The sequence below is a fragment of the Muntiacus reevesi genome, chromosome 19, assembly GCF_963930625.1.
Source record: "Muntiacus reevesi chromosome 19, mMunRee1.1, whole genome shotgun sequence".
Classification (NCBI taxonomy): Eukaryota; Metazoa; Chordata; class Mammalia; order Artiodactyla; family Cervidae; genus Muntiacus; species Muntiacus reevesi.
Window position 1 is genome coordinate 36,455,222 of NC_089267.1, and position 14,625 is coordinate 36,469,846.

At 42.4% G+C, this 14,625-nt stretch overlaps 1 protein-coding gene across 3 annotated transcripts in view; it reads left to right on the top strand.

Annotated features, from left to right (window-relative positions):
* FYN (FYN proto-oncogene, Src family tyrosine kinase) overlaps positions 1-14,625 on the top strand; it is a 215,427-nt gene that overhangs the window by 81,568 nt on the left and 119,234 nt on the right. For all 3 annotated transcript variants that reach the window (XM_065911319.1, XM_065911317.1, XM_065911318.1), the window contains one exon: positions 14,383-14,452. The gene's annotated coding sequence lies outside the window, so the exon portion shown is untranslated. The remainder of the gene's footprint in view (positions 1-14,382; positions 14,453-14,625) is intronic.

Consider the following 14,625-nt stretch of genomic DNA (forward strand, 5'->3'; position numbering starts at 1 on the left):
AATGTTAAATTTTATAACACTTAGATTAACACTTGTTTGTTTTTAAATGTTACTTTTAAAAAGAATCATTTCTAAAACAGATGGAAAGCTAGATTGCTTCTATTAGGTTTCTGAAGTGCTAGTTATAATTGAATTATTTCCTTCAAGACTGGCAGCACCTCACCAAGGTTTGTCCTTGGAATGCTACCAAACCTTGTAAGAACTTTGAGTTCCCTCTGCTTTTGTCTGAGTATGGGAAATAGGTATTCGTTTCTGAAATTGTTAATTTAGACACTCCGAGAAAGGAAAATACAGGATATCCCTTTAATCACTGAACCTCATTTCCAACCCTTTATTTTTTCTTACGTTTAAGTGTAGCGTTTCCAAAAAAAGGAAGCAATACTGGTTATAAACAGGTAGGATCCATCGGGCACTGTGCAGATGAAAACAAGCCCAGAATTCTATTCACTTGTCCTTCACCACAGGGCTGTGATCTGGGTCAGGATTATCCTTGTTTTACAAATGAGGCAGCTGGAACTGGAGAGGTGAGGCCAGCCTTTCTCAGGGCCACAGACCCAGGGAGGATTAAGAACCCAGATGAGCTGGGAGGGTTGAGGGCAGGGACTGCATGATTACTGCCCAGCCTACCTGCCCCTGGACCTTGTTAGAGTTGGGATGCACAGGCTCACTGTTGGCCCAATGGGTCGTTCAGTCCCAGAGACCCACTTTGACTTACTGATAAATCAGATTTGACTCACTAACCAGTACCTATCAGAGTGCTGGGAGCATGACAGGTACTCAGTAAATGTTTGGAGAATGACTATGTTGCCCAAACCAGAGTTCATTGTAATTTATAATCTCATCCTGGTCATTGCCCTGGCCACTGCCACATCTATTTTGAAACCTCTTTGCAAGTGAGTTTAGACACATGTGTGTATATACTTTACATATGTACTTTTAAAGTAACATTTGCAAAATTTGCCTTGCATGCCAGTGTGATCAAAGACCAGTAGCAAATCAGAGTTGTGTGTGGAGGTACTAGATGCATACTTTCTTTGATTTCAACATATTTCAAATGGTTGTTTCCTGACTTTAAGATATGCACTTATATTAGGTATTTGTCTTTCTCTTTCTGATTCACCTCACTTAGTGTGATAATCTCTAGCTGAATCCATATTGCTGCAAATGGCATTATTTCTTTTTTATGGCCGCCTGGTATTCCATTGTATATATATATATATATACCACATCTTCTTTATCGACTCATCTGTTGATGGGCATTCAGGTTGTTCTTGTGTCTAGTCTATTGTGAATAGTGGTTTTATGTACGTAGGGGTTCATGTATCTCTTTGAATTATAGTTCTGTCTGGATGGTATATTCCCAGGAGTAGAACTGCTGGATCACTTAGTAATTCTATTTTTAGTTTTCTGAGGAACCTCCACACTCTTTTCCATAGTGACTGTACCAGCTTACATCCCACCAATAGTGTTCCGGATCCTGGGTTCCCTTTTCTCTACACCTGCTCCAGGCCATTCTGACTTGAGTGTGGTGGTACCTCATTGTAGATCTGATTTGCATTTCTCTAATAATTAGTGACATTGAGCATCTTTTCATTGTGTCTATTGGCCATCTATATGTCTTCTTTGGAGAAATTTCTGTGTAAGTCTTCTGCCTGTTTTCTTAAGCGAGTTAAGATTTATTTAAGCATTTCATGAATCAAACAAATCATATTTACTTATTGTACCTTAAGAAGAGGGCATGGTTTTTGTTTTTGTTCTTTTTAATTTTTAGAGGAATATAACTGATTTACAATGTTGCATTAGTTTCAGGTGTATAGCAAAGTAAATCAATTATACATAGATCATTACAGAGTGAGTGTTAATTAGAGTTCCCTGTGCTATACAGTAGGTCCTAGTAAAATGACCTTAAAAGCAAATACTATTTTCTTACCAGAGGAAAGTTCAACTGGGAATATAGAAGCCTCCTTAAATGTGTTTTTCAAAAGAAGTATTATATTTTAGGGCTTTCTTGCTCACTTTAAGTTGAAATATATTATAAGATTGCATGTAAAGGAGAACATAATACACTTTGTCTTATTGTATTATTGAGGTTTTTAAATAGAGGGTACAGGATTAAAAAGCAATAAAATGTTATTCACACACATGAAAAAAATGATCCACCAAACCATTGTTGGTCAGATAGTGGAAATAAGTGTAGAATTAGCATCAGAAAGTCTGCAGAAAAATGAAGTATTTGAATCTAAGGAATCTCCTTTGGGAAGCTAATATTGGGGGGATGGAATCTCCAAGGAAAATTGGAGATCTCCAAGATTGGAGAACCTCCAAGGAAGATTGGAGATCTCTAAGACTGGAGAACCTCCAAGGAAGATCCTGGGTGTTCTTGGCGAGTGAAGGAGAGCATCTCAACTTCTAAGGCCGGTCCCCATGCTCATCTCTGAGGGTGAGTGAGGTCCCCCTCATAGGAACCCTCCACCCTCCACAGTCCCCTCACACATAATCCTCTCCCAGCACAGAGAGGAGGCTGTAGTGAGACCCTTTCTCACTTCCCCTGGGGGTTCCCTGCACCCCAGGGTGCTGTATAAGGGCCCAAATAAATCTTCACCACAGAGGGTTCAGGAAAACAAAGCATCTGAGCACAGAGTCTGGCCATGTGGTTTCTGTGTCCCCAGGGATGGATTTCAGCGTGGCTGGAGCAGTTGAGTGAAGCCCATGTCTAATGGTAATGAGCCAGCCCTGCACAGACTGACCAGCTGCTGAGGTCAGGCTGCCCCCCAGACAGGGGACAGAAGTCTCTCTCCATGTATGTGATGCTGGCTGCTCTGAGGAAGGTCAGGAGTCTGCCTCGTGACCATGTGTATCCACAGTGGAAATCTGAAGAGCCTGGAAATGGACAAAGGCAGGAATGGTGTCCTGGGAGTTATTTTCAATATTCCATACTGTTGAGTGAAACTAAACGTTAATCCACAGCAAGATTCAGGCAAGCTGAGCTGATGTCTTGGGGTAACTTTGAAGGGGGGGATGTGGAGCACGGGCTGTGTGCTACCTAGAGAGACCACCTTTCTACTTAGGGCTTTCCCCTCCAGAGATGCTGTAGACATAAGCCAAAGCCCCAGGGAACTTTTTTAATAGATGTGAAAAATTAGCCTTGAATGTCCAAATTTTCACCTTAAAAATCAATCGGATGAAATTAAAATGATTTGTGTTACTTTATTTTGAAGCTGTTTACTTCATGCTGTCCTAACATACAATAATAAAAATAACTTGGGCATGACAGTCATCTTCAGTGAATAAAAAAACCCAATGAAATGAAATGGTACTTTTAAGCTTTTAGCAAAGCAAATTTTTGAATTATCTTGCTTAAATTAAATTGCTGCACTCTTTTGCTTTCAGCACTTATAAGAACTCTGTTTTGTCTCTGGTTTCACTTCATTAAGCACTGAGTTTTTTTTTTAATTGAAGTATTAACATTCATATAGAAAAGTGCACACTTTGTTAATTGCACTGAAAATGAATTTTCATAAGGTGAACACACCCCTGTAACCAGGAACCAGATGGAGAAAGTCACCCAAGCTGCAAAGCCCCTTAGACCCCTTTCTTTTTTTTTTTTTCATTTTATTTATTTTTTATTTATTTATTTTTTTTATTAGTTGGAGGCTAATTACTTCACAACATTTCAGTGGGTTTTGTCATACATTGACATGAATCAGCCTTAGAGTTACACGTATTCCCCATCCCGATCCCCCCTCCCACCTCCCTGTCCACCCGACTCCTCTGGGTCCTCCCAGTGCACCAGGCCCGAGCACTTGTCTCATGCATCCCACCTGGGCTGGTGATCTGTTTCACCATAGATAATATACATGCTGTTCTTTCGAAACATCCCACCCTCACCTTCTCCCACAGAGTCCAAACGTCTGTTCTATACTTCCGTGTCTCTTTTTCTGTTTTGCATATAGGGTTATCGTTACCATCTTTCTAAATTCCATATATATGTGTTAGTACGCTGTAATGTTCATCTTTCTGGCTTACTTCACTCTGTATAATGGGCTCCAGTTTCATCCATCTCATTAGAACTGATTCAAATGTATTCATTTTAATGGCTGAGTAATATTCCATGGTGTATATGTACCACAGCTTCCTTATCCATTCGTCTGCTGATGGGCATCTAGGTTGCTTCCATGTCCTGGCTATTATAAACAGTGCTGCGATGAACATTGGGGTGCACGTGTCTCTTTCAGATCTGGATTCCTCAGTGTGTATGCCCAGAAGTGGGATTGCTGGGTCATATGGCAGTTCTATTTCCAGTTTTTTAAGCAATCTCCACACTGTTTTCCATAGTGGCTGTACTAGTTTGCATTCCCACCAACAGTGTAAGAGGGTTCCCTTTTCTCCACACCCTCTCCAGCATTTATTGCTTGTAGACTTTTGGATAGCAGCCATCCTGACTGGTGTGTAATGGTACCTCATTGTGGTTTTGATTTGCATTTCTCTAATAATGAGTGATGTTGAGCATCTTTTCATGTGTTTGTTAGCCATCTGTATGTCTTCTTTGGAGAAATGTCTGTTTAGTTCTTTGGCCCATTTTTTGATTGGGTCATTTATTTTTCTGGAATTGAGCTTCAGGTGTTGCTTGTATATTTTTGAGATTAATCCTTTGTCTGTTTCTTCATTTGCTATTATTTTCTCCCAATCTGAGGGCTGTCTTTTCACCTTACTTATAGTTTCCTTTGTTGTGCAGAAGCTTTTAAGTTTCATTAGGTCCCATTTGTTTATTTTTGCTTTTATTTCCAATATTCTGGGAGGTGGGTCATAGAGGATCTTGCTGAGATTTATGTCGGAGAGTGTTTTGCCTATGTTCTCCTCTAGGAGTTTTATAGTTTCTGTAGACCCCTTTCTAGTCCCGAAATCCCACCAAAGGTAACTATTATACCGTGGTTTCTAACATAGGTTGAGTTGTCTGTCTTGAATTTTATATAAACAAAATCTTAAGGATGTATTTTTGTGTTTCTCAGTTAATCCTTATTATTATTGAGGAGTAGTTTGTTCACTCTCATTGCCATATAATGCATTGTATAACGCTCCCAAAGTATATTTAACCCTTCTGTTACACATGGGCTTTGGGCTGGGTTCAGCACAGCGCTTCTAGGAACACTCCTGTACGCGCCAGTGGGTGAGTACCTTTAATGTTGCTGGAAGAGAGATTCCTTGATGGTGAGATCCTGGGTCATGAGACATAGGTGCGTCCAGCTCAGATAGATCTGCCAGGTTTCCACAATGTCTTTATCAATTTACCCTCTCATCAGCATAGTATGAGAGTTCCAGTGGCTCCATGTTGTCACCAAGACTTTGCAATTTTTGTCTCTGTCATTTCGTCATTTGTCTCTGCCTATCTGGTAGGTGTATGTTGGTAAGGCATTGTGATTCTCATTTACTTTTCTTTGATGACTAAACTAGTCCAACTAGTTTAGTCCATGGACTACAGCACCCCAGCCTCCTCTGTCCTCCAGTATCTCCTGAAATTTGCCCTAATTCATGTCCATTGAGTCGGTGACGCTATCCAACCATCTTATCCTTTGTCACCCTTTGTCACCCTCTTCTGCTTTTGCCTTCAATCTCCCCCAGCATCAGGGTTTTTTCCAGTATGTCAACTCTTCAAATCAGGTGGCCAAAGTATTGGAGCTTCAGTTTCAGCAACAGACCTTCCAATGAATAGTCAGGACTAATTTCCTTTAGGATCGACTAGTTTGATCTCTGTGCAGTCCAAAGAACTCTCAAGAGTCTTCTCCAACACCACAACTCAAAAGCATCAGTTCTTCGGGGCTCAGTCTTCTTTATGGTCCAACTCTCACATCCATACATGACTACTGGAAAAACCATAGCTTTGACCATACAGACCTTTGTCAGCAAAGTAATGTCTGCTTTTTAATATGCTGTCTTGGTTTGTCATAGCTTTTCTTCCAAGGAGCAAATGTCTTTAAATTTCATGGCTGCAGTCATTTTGGAGCCCAAGGAAATAAAATCTTTCACTGCTTCCACTTTTTCCCCATCTATTTGCCATGAGGTGATGGGACTGTATGCCATGATCTTAGGTTTTTGAATGCTGAGTTTTAAACCAGCTTTTTCACTCTCCTCTTTCACCTTCATCAAGAGGCCCTTTAGTTCCTCTTCACTTTCTGCCATTAGAGTGGTATCATCTGCATATCTGAGAGCATCTTCTTATATGCTTATTGGTCATTTAGATTTTCCTTTTTGTGAAATTTCTTCTCAAGTATTTGCCCATTTTTGTATTGGATTGTCTGCCTTTTCCTTGTGGCTTTGTAGGAGTTCTTTGCTGGATACATATGTTGCAATTATTTTCTATACTGTGTGGCCTACCTTGATCCTGTTGATGTATTTTGATAAAGAATTCTTAAATTTAATACAATTTAAATTATCATATTTTTTCTTCACGGTTAACACTTTTTTGTGTTTTATTTTTTGAAACTCCTTTACCTGTCAGAAGATCTGAAGGTATTCTTTGTTTCCTTCTAAAAGTATTATTATTTTACCTTTCACATTTATTTCCACCATCTGTCTGAAATTGACTTGCACATGTAAAGTAGAGATTAAGGTTCATTTTTTTTTTTTATACAGATACACAGTGTATTCATTTCCTAGGGCCACCCTAATAAAGTACCACAAATTGGGTGGCTTAAGACAACAGGAAGTGATCCTCTCAAAGTTCTGGAGGCCAGACGCCTGAAATCAAGGTGTGGGCAGGGTCATGTGCCCTCTAAAGTCTCTGAGGACGATCCCTTCCTCGCCTCTTCCTAGCTTCTGGTGGTGGCTGGAAATCCTTGACATTCCTTGCTTTGTGACTACATTGCTGTGACCTCTGCCTCCGTTGTCATATTGAATTTTTCCCCTTGTATCTCTGTGTCTACATTTCCCTCTTCTTAAATGGGAATCAGTCATATTGAATTTAGGGTGCATGCTCATCTGCTATAATGTCATTTTAACTAATTACATATTCAGTGACCCTATGTCTGAATAATGTCACCTTTTGAGATGCTGGGGGGGCTGGTTAGTACTTCAGTATATCTTTCAGGGGAACACAGTCAACCCATAATACCCAGTAAATCCAGCTCCATTTTTTTGAACTTCAGTGTCATCTTTGTCATAAATCAGGTGATTATCTGTGTAGGTCTATTTTTGAACCTTCTTTTTTGTTCTGTTGATCTAATTGTCTATGATACAAATACCACACTGTCTTAATTATTGTTATTTTATAATGAAATTTGGTATCTGATAGAGTAAGTCTTCCAGCTTTGTGGTTGTTCTTGAAGATTATTTTGGTTTTGGGCACTTTGCATTTCCATGTGAATTATAGAATCTGCCTGTCGATTTCTACCAGAAAAATAAAACATTTTTTTTAATCAAAATTGCACTGAAGATGCATTTTAGGGGAGAACTGACATCTTTATAATACTGAGACTTTTCATCCATGTACACAGCATAACCCTCTATTATTTAGGTGTTTAATGTCCCTCAGTATTGTCTTTAATGGTTTTCAGTGTTAAGGTCTTACACATTTTAAATTTTACTTTTAATTCTTTTTCTAAATTTATTTTTTTCTTACACATCTTTTATTGGACTTATTCCTAGATATTTGATATTTTTGATGGAGATTTGCTTCGATGAAGTAAAAAGCAGAGGAAGAGAAGAAAAGCTTCTGCTGGGTTTACTGCCTCACATTATTAAGGAATTTTCCCACATTTGCCAAGTTTAGCAGGGCTAAGGTTTAAGTTGAGGTCTCACTGGGTCTAAGAAAGGGTCTGGCAAATAAATTAGTTAGTCCTTGAAAAATGCAAGTTTTAGAAGAGATGAAGTGGTTCAAAACATGGAATCCTCAGATTTAGGTAAAATGGGTCCTTGGTAGAGAAATATTAGAGGCATTGACGTTGGCACATGGAGAACCATGGCTGGAAGGGATGTTGAGGATACAGTGCAGATGTTGGATGGGGTGGGAGTCCAGTTCTGGGGTTTCCAGTGTTCTCAGAACAGTAAGTTCCCCAGAAGTGCTGAGTGGGACAGGAGGATGGCCAAGGTGGTGGTATTGTGAGTCCTTTCCTCCTTGAACCAGAGCTGTTCTGTTCTACTTTTATCTAATATGTTGGAGTATGGCAAAAGTGTTGAAAATGCATGTCCATACATCTGCATGTGATTGCACAAGGTTTTATACTAAAAAAAAAAAAAAAAAAAAAATAGCTTAAAGACTACCAGACTAGATATTCTTTAACAGTCCATTCAGCCCCAGGATTCTGGGATTTTAATATTCTAGCCAGCCTACATTTCAGGGACTCTGCAGACATCATTATTAACCTTGATCTTGGCGGCATGGTGCATATCCAGGGTCTTCACAGGAGCCACTGCAGAATGTCTGTTTTAGAGGGTATTGAGAGTGGTTATCAGGTTGGAAAAGAGCTTGGAGACTTGTCCAGCTGCATCATAGCAAAGCAGTGTTTTTGTTCAGACTCAGGATTGCAAATCACTAGAAATAGCTTCATTTACCGGGGAAATCAGAAGTGAGTATACTACGAAACAGTGTCTGTTTTATTTTTACCTGATACCTAAGGAGTGTGATCACCTGATAAAAACTCATTGCCCCACAGAAAAGGAAGACATAATTCTTACATATACTTCATTCTCTTATGTCTTATAAAAGCAGAATCTTTTTCCTCCTAACAGTCAACTAATTATTGCAGTGGCATTCATTTCATTTATTTCTTTCCCAAATAAAACCTCAACATAGAGGTTTAAATGTAACAATCATCATTATCATAAGTAATAGTTATTAATAATATAGTACAAATTAATGATGTATAATAAATTATTATGTGAAGGAGGAGAAGAAATTGTATCACTACTACTCTTGCTGCTGGGGTTGATAGAGATTACGGGGAGCCCTAGAACCCCATCCAGGCCCTCAGACCACTCCTTTGCATGACTCAGCACAACCACTTGTGCCCAGGAGCCCAAAATATGTACCTGAGAGCTGCCTCCTGGGAGGCAAGGATAAGCTCATTTGCCGGTTTGGGGATACCCTGCTGCTCCATGAGCCTGAGTGCCCCTCATCCTGGCAATGGCTAGTGAGACAAAAGCAGCGGCCCCTTCTAATTGGACCTTCCTGCCCTCTCATCCTGGGGTCGGTAACCCCTTTGCGCTGCTGAGGGCCCTCCAGGCTCATCTCTTTGTCTACCCATCACTCTTCTTCCACCCTTTACTCCCGCTCCAGCAAATAATAAAGCAAACAGCCACCACAGCCTCGCTTGAGTCTCCCCAACTTGTGGTAGTAAAGCCAGAAAGACCAGGGCCCCTGCAGGCAGGGAGAGCAGATGGGCCAGTGTCGCCTGCTCGGAGCACCCCTCTCCCTCCCCCACGAAGCAGGCCCGTTTCCTAGGGAACTCTGCTTTTTGCTTCCCATCCTCCTCCCTTGCGATTGGGCTTTGTTTGCTCACTTGCTCGTTTAGTGCATCATCCTGCTGTTTGGAACTCCTTAGTTTTGCAGACAATTGACTTTGGACTTGCAGGGAACGCTGTCTCATGCCCAGTTTGTACCTCATGCCACACAGGACATCTGTAGCCACAGGAGAGCTGTGGAGGGGAGGGGAAGTCACCTTCTCTAGCCCCTGTCCCCTTTCCTTTGCTTTTGAAAATAAGACAGCAGAGACTCAAAACAGCTGCTCCTTAACGGGTGGGCCCTGCAAGCATGCTGGCTTTATCATCAGCCCCCGCCAGCTAGAGGAAGACTTGGGAATCCCCATTCCCAAACTAGCTAATGTGGTCACAGAGGTGAACTAAAAAAGGATCAAGCCCTATGAACACAACAAAATGACTAAACGTGCCTCCTCTGTGTGAGGCAGTGGGCCAGGCAAGGTGTCAGTGGTTCAAAGATAGATTTAGAGTAAGTTCCTGGCTCAAGGATCTGGCTCATTTCTGGTAGAGGTGTAAATGGTGAGATGAATTCCAGTGGATTGGACAAGAACTTCAGGGAGGGATTTATATTTCAGTTGGGCTCAAGGGACAGGATGGGTCACCATTCTTACAGATGGAGGTAAGGATGCATGGGAGGGAAGAATAGGGCAGGTGAAGGCCCAGAGGAGGGACAGGTGAAGGCCCAGAGGAGGGACAGGTGCTGGGAACAGCAATGCTTTGGTAAGGCTGGGCTTAAGGGAGAAAAAAGAAATGGGCGATAAGGCCGAGTTGGGTCTGGAATGATGGTGGTTGACTTGGAATACAAAGCTGAAGAGTCTGAGTCTGTGTAAGTCTTTGGTCTTTCTAGCCATGTCAGTACCCTGAGTTCCTAGGGGGTGGCTTAGAGGCACTGCAGGGGCCAAAGGTTCAGAGGCCTTCCTTGCTCATTGCACTGGCGTGTTACTTTTCACTTAAGAGGGTTCCCATTGGCCTGTGCCAAGCACCCATTCACTTATCTAATCCATCAGTCTACAAATACTTACTGAGAACCTCCTATATGTCTAGCCCTGTACTCCGTTCTGCTGAAACACCATGGATGATTTTGGGGTTTTTGTTTGCATGTTTAATTGTGTTTGATTGTTTCTGTTTTCTGTACAGAAGATTCTGACCCAGTGGCAGACTAGCAAGAGCCTTGGGTCAGCAGCCTGAGTTATATTTCTATCTCTGCCACCCACTCATCATAAATCCTTAAGCAAGTCTCCTGACCTCATTGGGAGTAGTTTATCACCTGTAAAGTGTAGAACTAGACTGGTAAATCATTCCCAACTGAGATATTCTAGGACTGACGTGATCAGTGCATGGTCTATAATCCAAAACTTTCCTTTCTGTCAACAGAGTCAGAAAAGGAGAGGCCAGGGGCAGAGAGGCCACATAGGAGGTGATGGCAAGAACATCTGTGGGGCACCTTAAGGATCTGAGTGAGGCCGTTCACTTATTCACTCAACAAATGCAATACTTAGCGCCAGCCGTTGCCCTGAGCATGGATGTATATCAGTGACATACATGTATATCAGTGCCTTTCAAGGCACTTTCTGTATAGAGGGCAGCGGTGACTGGGAACAGGAGTGACAGATTGAGAGATGTGGTTTGAAACTAAGAACAAAGGGCATTAGTTGGAGCTGTGGAAGTGTATGAGGTACCAGAGAAGAGAAAGGAAAAAGGTTTAGAGGGGAAGAGAAACCTGGGATGATGGAACCTGAGAAACCTTCTGTGGAAAGCCAACTAATGTTCACTCCATGATAGAAAACACATTCTGCGTCATGCCAAAACAACAAATTTGTGCCCCAAAATATCCTGTTGTGGCTGCGAAGCTATGACACTAAAGAGAAAATGCCTGTTTTAGACACTCAGTTCTCCTTGACTACATCATTCCTGTATATGAAGCAAAATGACACCAGAGCCATGTATGGGTTTATGTTATATAATGTGAAGTGTTAGCCACTCAGTTGTGTCCGACTCTTTGTGACCCCATGGACTGTAGCCCACCAGGCTCTCCCGTCCCTGGAATTCTACAGGCAAGAGTACTGGAGTAGGTTGCCATTCCCTTCTCTGGGGAATCTTCCCGACCCAGGGATAAAACCTGGGTCTCCTGCATTGCAGGCAGTCTCTTTACCAACTGAGCCACCAGGGAAACCCTGGGTTTATATAACAGATCTATATGATTTCCTCAGAAAGGTCTCTGATAAGTACCAGTGATATGTAAAAGTAGTGTGGGCAGCTGCCTAAGCTGCTAGCCCTTTAAATCTTTTCCCAGAGCAGCTGTCTCTCTCCCATTCATTCATTCATTCATTCTCTATCTGTCTCCAAGTTATTGGCGTGCATCCAGAACAGATTCTGAGAGCCTCAAGCTTTTCCTTATTTACCCTTCAGTAATTACATATCACAGGTTGTTTGCTCTATGAGAGTCTGGGGCTGAGCAATTAGTTTCCCATTGTCTTTGCAGGAAATGACATCCATGTGACTTCTGCAGAAGGCAACTGTTGACCACTCTGGTTAAAAGAATTTGGAAAGCATTCAGCACTTCCTCTGGTTGACCATTCAGACTGGCTGATTGGGAAAGCTTTTGGAAATGTGCAGAGCGAATAATGGTTGACAGAACCCGAAATACTACGGGGTCAGTCCCTGAACAAAAGAGGCCTCTGAACTGTTGCTCTGGTCTCTCAATGCACTGACTTGTCTGGGGCCTTTCACTGTGTGGCTCAGCATGGTGCCTCGGCATTCTGTTCCTTTTATAAGACTTACTGGGGAATGATCAGTCAGGATGCTTTCCAGCTGCAGATAATTGACTATCCAATTTAAGGAGGTCTGTGCAATATGAAATGTATTGAAAGCCCAGTAGCTCTGCAGACTTCAGGGTTGACTGAATGCAAACACCCCCAACTCTACTTTCCTGAGTTCCTTCTGCCTTTGCATCCTCTGTGGGCCAAATTTATCTTGTTGGAGCAAGATAGCTGCAGCAGTCCCAGACATCACATCCCACACAGCATTCCAAAGGAGGGACTTTCTCCCAGAAGAATGAGGAGAAGCTCCCAGCAAAGCGTTCTGCATCTGTTATTGGCCTGGATAGGAACACATGCCCAGTCTTGAACCAGTCACTGGCAACAGGAATGAATTTCCCTTAGATCAGTGGATCTCAAACTATAGCATGCTCACAGGTCACTTGGGATCTTGTAAGACAGCTTCCAGTTCAGTAGGTTAGGGGCAAGACCTCAGAGCTGACATTTCTCAGAAGCTCCCAGGTAATGCTGACACCGCTGCTGGGCATGCTGCAAAGCCTTAGACCTTGCAGGCCCCTCCCCCTATCCCCAGCTGGGAGTGCCGTCACCTGCCCACAAGGACTGTGGCTGGAGAAACATGGGGGATCTGTTAGGAGGAAGGAAGAGGGAATGGCCCCATGCAAACAAAAACTATACCAGAGATACCTGTATCCAGTGCATAACAAGAATGTTACCTTTAAAGCAGGAGCCGTGGGAAATCTATGATACAGCAGTAGAAACAAAAAGTACTTGCAGTAGGAGGTGTGGTGTGAGAGCACCTACAAACACCTTATTATTTATTTATTCTTGAGGTTGTATACATTGCCATTTTTGAAACAAAAGATTAAAGTCATGCTGCTTTCTTGATTCTCATTCAGCTATTTTTATTTAATGCCATATAACTAATGTGACTCACAGGGAACGAGTTCAGATGAAGTGGATTTACATATCCTTAAGTTTAAAAGAGTGTGCCAAATCTAGCCATCGTTCTTTGAGTGGCTATCTGATCGTTGTCTTAGTTACTGGGGAGGGAGGGTACACCCCCACTCATCCTGTGAGTCACTTGACATGATGTCAGGGCATGGAAGACGCTGTCTGTCAGTGGTGAATTTCTGCCAAAGCAAATGGTCACAGTGCCCTTATACATGGTGTTCAGTGGAGAAAATCATTGTGCTCTCTACATTGAAAAGGAAGATCTGTTTTGTTTATCTTGTGTGGGGGGCCGGGGGGGAGGGCAAAAGACACACAGGAATCCTGAAGTGCTGTAATTTGGGGAAAAAGGCTGTTAAGACTGAAGGACCAGCGTTCCTCCTGGTCACAGACTCAGGAGAGCCCAGAGTGGAATATGCTTCCAGGTGTTGAGTAAACCCACCTGGGTGGTACCCAGAGGGACTGCCATCTCCAAAATCACATGCAAAGATAGCACTCCGTGAGGGAGATGGAGTTTTACTGCTCCATCTGCTTGACCCGCCCACTCCAAAACCACAGCTTACATCTGTGAGACCTGTGGGAGGGCAGAGCAGCTCTTAGTAACTGTCCTCACCTACACAGGTCACCAAAGTGCCTGTATTTAGGGAATTACCAGCCCTGACACCTTCAGAGATTCTCAGCTCCTCTGGACCAGCTGGGGAAAGCTGCTGGGCTCCAAGCTCCAGCAAGGCAGGAACTGTGCTCATATCACACCAGTGTCCCATGGATAGGCAGGATGACTGAAAGGAAGATGGTCAACCCCACTGACCATAAGTAGAAAGAGGAGAAATAAAAGAGGGGAACATTTTGTGGTGTAACTTCAGTAATTTATCAGCTAAAGATGCAATGTGTAGGTGTTCCTGTCCAGGTATTTAGAACCTCAAGGACTTCCAGTTAGAGATGAAATAATAGTAGCTGATCCTGTGTTCTGCAGGCAAGGTGGCTCTGTGATTCATCAGCTGGTTCAAAGGATGCTGACTGAATGTCGTCCTATTGTGTGCACTGTGAGGCATGCCAACAAGAGTTTGGTCCATGGATGGGTGCCCAGAATAGGGAGGACATTGTGGTTTCCAGAAGGGAAACACAACATATACATAATTGCTTCTGCCTAATGATGCATTTTTCCTTTTGTTGTGGTATTTTTCAGGACCAGTCCAGCAGCCGTATTAGAAGACATGTGGTATATATAAAGTTTGTGATCGTTGGGGGAAATTTTGGTAAGTGTCGCTGCCTTTATCTCTGATACCTTGTGAAGGACGTGGTGCTCATAAAGGGAAGCCAAGGCTTTGTCTCTGCATGTTTTAAATCTGCTCTGCACTTGACAAAATGGATTTTATAATTAAATGTGACACTCAATTGGTGTTTTCTGAGAGTACGACATTTTTTCTTG